This window comes from Populus alba, chromosome 10, assembly GCF_005239225.2.
Source record: "Populus alba chromosome 10, ASM523922v2, whole genome shotgun sequence".
NCBI classification, from domain to species: Eukaryota; Viridiplantae; Streptophyta; class Magnoliopsida; order Malpighiales; family Salicaceae; genus Populus; species Populus alba.
The window spans coordinates 7,028,297-7,034,296 of NC_133293.1; positions in this window are offsets into that span (position 1 = coordinate 7,028,297).

Consider the following 6,000-nt stretch of genomic DNA (forward strand, 5'->3'; position numbering starts at 1 on the left):
AATATATAATGGAATTGAGAAGATCCTTTTTCACAATTTCACCATCTTAAGACCAGTTTTCCCAAGTCCTAACCTTCCAGTAACAATGGCCTCCATGAGTTGCTCTCATTCTCAGTCAGTGTGGGAAAATTTAAGGGAGTACGACCAAGAGCGATGTTGGTAAAGGTATCCTCAAAATCAACCTCCTTAAGGGTAGCCTAGTTAGAAGACCCAATTGTTACAACCTTTACAGACAAGGCTGGGAGTTGAGGCAAAGGGAAAACCACCACATGAGCCTTTAAGGTTAAGGCTGGGGAACTAGTCTTTACAAAGGTAGATACTTTTTTTTAGTTTAAAGCAGCCAACAAAGCCCACAATAATATTAGAAGGAGTCAAATCTACTTGACTCCTGGTTGGGGGAGTATGATTGCCCTTAACTTCTTTTTTTTGTAGGAGTTATGACTCCCACCATAGTTCTCTCAAGAATAAAGAATTCACCGATGATGATGGGATTGCCTTCCATCTCTTTTTTAGTCTCGCCTTTACTTAAGGTATGAGACAAAGACCCTCTTCGTGAACTTTTCTTTGTTGAATTGACTAAAGTCTCTCATTCTCTTTCAGTTGTCATTTTTGCATGAAAACAAAGTCAGCAGTGAACACATGAAACAGAAACCATAAAGGGAAATGAGGGCTTGATAATGCCCTCTAGCCATCCTATTGACTTTGTACTCGATTGAGGTTGATGCTAATACGAGACATGTCTCCTTCTCATCTTGTAAACCCCAAGTTGAAATTAATTAGAGAATAAAAAAAATCAATATTTATGGAATAAGTTCATAATAAATAAATAAATTATGAAGTCAATCTAACTATTAAAGTGTGGGAATGAAAAATTAAAAGATAAAGGATTAAATTGTATAAAAAGAGAGGAAGAAATACTAGGAATTAATAGGACAATAGCCAAACAAAGCCTAGTCCCAATTATGTATAAATATACGTGAGAGAGTAAGATGGAGACTTTTCTTGTCCATAAAGCTAGCGGAAACCATAAAGAACAACCTTTCCCCATTTTAATTTCAATCCAGAAATCCTTTGCATGTTTCCCTTATCAAGCACAAGAGTGAAAGAAGAATAATTGTAAGGTGAAAAATCAAGAATTTGAAGTAGAGAGAGAGATAGAACTGGCTGAAAGAAAAAAAAAAAAGAGAAAGAGAGAGAAGAAGGAAAACCAAAAGGGAGATGGATAATATCACCCAAGTACTCCCTCAAAATTCTTTCAAATTCATGAGGTAAGAGTAATCCTATACCCTGCATGTGTGGTATGTGATTGGGGAGGCCTCCTCCCATTGTGCATTTTCATTTTGCACTAAAATTTCAAGAACCCGTCCAAGATTAAGGGTTTATAGATGGAATAAACACTTGTGAGCAAGGGGATTAAAAGAAAATTGAACAAGCAGAGAAGAAGGAGGGTCGACTGTCATTAGAAAATAAAGGAGGGAGTTGATAATCTTCAACTGGTTGAAGATTAAAACCTAAATTCATTTCGGGTAAGGTGTTCTAAACATGATCTTATAATTCATTTCAAATTCAATAAGGAATAGATATCTTGATGTTGAATTATAGATTAGGGTTCTTAGACTTGAATTGGGAAAAAAATATTTGTTTTTAAAATTAAGTTAATTCATGTGTGGTATGTAATTGGGGATGTGAAATCATGATAATTTACCCAGAAAATATAGTTTGTGAAAGTTATGTGTGAAGGGAAGGGGGTAAGGAATCTGGACAGACTCATCTCCTAACTTTTGGTAAGATTTTGAATATGAGGATGAGGAAATTAGAACTAAGTTTCTTTATAGAAATTGTAGTTTTAGATATTAGCTAACTAAGAAAATTGATCTTGCTTAATTTAGAGCTGTAGAACTTTAGTTATGGGTTATCAATCGAGACTCGGTCATAAAAACCCTATAGGGTAGTAAGCTTGATTTGTTAATGAGTAATTTTTACTGTCTTAGGGGAGAACCTGGGGTCTCCTTCCTTTAGAGAACTTGTAGCTTTCCAATAAGACCATTCTCACTTGAAATGGAGTTCTAAAATTTTGGATATAGTTGAAAATATGAGGAGAGTTCAGACAGTAATGGTTCAATATCTAGACAATAACAGTTGGACAATAACAATCCAATGTCTAGACAATAATAGTTAGACAATAACAGTTTAATGCCTATACAGTAATGGTTCAAGACAGTAACAGTTCAATGTTAAGATAGTAACGGTTGGATAGTGACAGTTCAAGGTCTAGACAGTAATAGTTGGACAATAATAGTTCGAGATTTAAATAGTAACAGTTCAAATATAAAGAAAGGAATGATAACTAAGGTTGGATGAAGAATGACAACATTAATAGGTGTAATGAGAAAAACATAAAATATAAAGAAATAAATGATTGAAAGAAAGCCTATTAGCTATTGATATGATTATTATAAAACATATCCTTGAATGAAAAAAATTTATGAGATGAGCCTATGATTTCAAGAGGGACTACCAGTGTGGTGTAACAGCAGCAGCAAGGGAGCACGAATAGAGCTTCTATTGCAGGCAGGTGATCTGCACCTATACTTTCTAGTTGAATTCTATAATGTAATATGTTACCGATGTGAAATGTGAATTATTGAATGTTTGATATTATGTGAAAGGAGGAAAGTTGCGTAAAGATGTCGATATTTTGGATAGTATTCTGAATGTATGTATATTCGAGGTGAAAGGTTGTTGTTTGAATTGTTAAGTGATAAAATTATCGTGGACAACAGAAATATAAGATGTGTGATATAGGGCGTGGACTAGCATACATTTAGTGTATAAGGATCCCGGGTAAGGGGATTATCATGTTTTGACTAGCATACATTTAATGTATGTTAGGATCCTGGGAAAGAGGATCAACATGTATTGGCTAGCATTCATTTAGTATATGTTAGGATCCTGGGTAAAGGGATCACTGTATATTGGCTAGCATACATTTAATGTATGTTAGAATTCCAGGTAAAGGAATTGCCTTGCATCGACTCCTACGGGGTGATGATGATACTAGTGAAATCAGTATCAGTAATGTGTTAAGCTGAAATAATCATGTTTTATTTTATGAAATATTGAATAGAGGTTGATAATAGAAGAGGAAACGATTTTTAGTAATTGAATGAGAAAGAGTTTCTAATGAAAACCAGAAGGGAGAAGTGAATAAACTATAAATGCATGTTTGCCTTTTTTTTAACTTGTTGGATATTTGTGTTGTTATATTTATTGTGATATTCATGTTTCAATAATATGTATTTTGTTTTAGGACTCTCACATGCATGACAGGAGTAGATCCAGCTTATGTTCACTTTTTGTAATTATAGGTTATAGTAAGTATACCCTTGTATTTTGTAATATTACAATTTCATATAACTTAATTTGTATAATCAATGCTTAAACATAAATAGATAATCTTAACTCTGAATTTCATATGAATGTGTCCATGTGTACATGTTTATCTCATTTTTCCTCTATAATAATATTTGTTGTTCAATGTATGTTATAAATATTATGGTTGTGATGATGATGATGTTTATGGGATTGAGACCCAAGATGATTGGGTCGTAATTGAGTTATGAGATATGAAATATTAGAAATGTAAATAAGATTAAATGTCCATAACTTGATAATGCTATGACCCAGTCAAAATTGATTTGTATAAAATCTTTCTTAGCTGTATATATCAGTTGCAATCTCTAGAATCTGCAACAAACCTTCTTAACTTCTTCTGTATTTATACGTTGATAAATTAATGAAATTGGTGTGTGGAAATCACTCATCAATAATTCTGTCATAAAGTTCCAAGGTAACGAAGAACCACAAAAACAGCTACGAGAAAATTGTAGCGCTTTTCCTTCCGGTGAAAAATTGATGGTTGCCGACAAGTGAGGGACTGCAACTCAGAGGAAACTTCAGAAAACATTCACTTCGACGCAGATTTAACTTTAGGCTCTTCCCAGTTGACGATCTTGCCACTTTCAGAAATTGTTTCAAGATTGAAGCGAGGACATGGATATTGGATGGGTTCTCTAAGTAAATCATTTACATAATAGAAACACCTTCAGATGCGCTGTTATCTGTTAATCAAAGATGAAATGTTTGAAAGATAGAGACAAGAATTCACAGGGTCATCTTTGATCTACTGGAGCATAGCGCATTGGAATTCTTATGGTGTTCATACGTACAGAGGATTGCAACAGGAGGTTGATAGCATACTCCATATCACCCTAACGTAATTTTTTAAGAGAAGGAACTCTTTCCCCCAGTTTCCAGCCTCTCTGATCTTGCCTTTTGTACCCTCTATTGTTCACAAAGCGTGTACCAAATAAAGGGTATTTAAGACCCTTTTGATTTATTTTGATGTATTATTTTAACATGCTCGTGGAAAGCTCCTGGGATTAAAAACGACTGTGCTTTGGGACAGTGTAGATTCAAGCTCTATGGAACTCAGCAAGAAGAAGATCCATTGCTTGTGGGACCCGATTCACAAATAATTAATAAGATAAATGAGAAGTGCATAAATTTTGTTGACATATGATTAATGCATTCCCTAATCTACCTTGGAAAGCTTAACCCCAGACCACTTGTGCCACATCTTGTAGAATCAAATGGTGCAATAACTACACTTGAGGGTCTAGCTCAAGCGATCAACTGCAAGGCTTGCTTTGTGACTGTCTCGAGTTCGATCCTCAAGAGTACCAGCCTGTCACCCCCGTGGTACCTTACCTGCCCACTGGGCTTGCAGGATGTTCAGTGGGCCCGAGGATTAGTCGTGGTGCGTGTAAGCTGGCCCAGACACCTCGGGTTACCAAAAAAAAAAAATTAAAAAAAAATGGTGCAATACCTATCTAGGTGGTGGCCCAGTGGTAAAAGCTCGGAATCAAGAGGTTTGCTCCCTCTGTGGTCTCAGGTTAGAGCCCTAAGTTGCTCATATGATGACCACTGAAGACTTACATGGTCGTTAACTTCAGGGCCCATGGGATTAGTCGAAGTGCGCGCAAGCTGGCCCGGACACCCACGTTAAACTAAAAAAAAAAATAAAAAAAAATGGTGCAATGAAAAAGTTCATGTGTTTTTTTTTTTTAACTTTTTAATTTTAAAGTATTTTTTATTTGGGCTCCGTTTGTTTGCAGGAAAGTGAATTCCTTTTGAAAAGTGAATTCCGGGGAAAGTGAATTCCTGGAAAGTGAATTCCGAGAAAGTATTTTTCGATGTTTGGTAGTGTTATGGAAAATAAACTGGAAAATATTTTTCAGTGTTTGGTTATGTCATGGAAAATGAGCTGGAAAATAACTTATTAATATTTTATTTTTCTCAAGTTTATTAAAATAATGAGGAACAAATCTTACAAATTAAAAAGTTGAATGAGAATGAAATTGAAAAAAAAAATATAATTCCATAAATTATCTCAAATAAAACAAATAATAATCAAAATAATAGGGATCAAATCTAAAAAATTAAAAAAAAATGAAAAATGAAGAAATTAAAATAATAATGATCAACATTTCATAAATTATTTCAAATAAAATAAGTAACAATCAAAAGAATGAGGATCAAATTTGATAAATAAAAAATTTCAATAAAAAAATGATAAGGAAAAAGCAAAAAGCAATTATAAAAAATAAGGACCAAAGTTAATATAAAAATAAAATTTTAAGAGATGAAATTGAAAAATAAATATTCAAAACAAAATATATATAGCAATCAAAAGTTTAAGGATCAAATTTGATATAATCAGCAAATAATGACATTTCTAAATTTTTTCACAACTTCCGGAAAGTGTTTTCCCCTCAAATTTTTCAGGAAAACACTTTCCTGAAAACCAAGCCAAATTTTCGTTTTACTGGAAAGTGTTTTCCATTGACCAACTTTCCTACTGGCAAACAAACACAAGAAAGTTTGGAAAATGATTTCTCGGAAACCACTTTCCGGAAAACAAACACAGCTAAAAGGAAA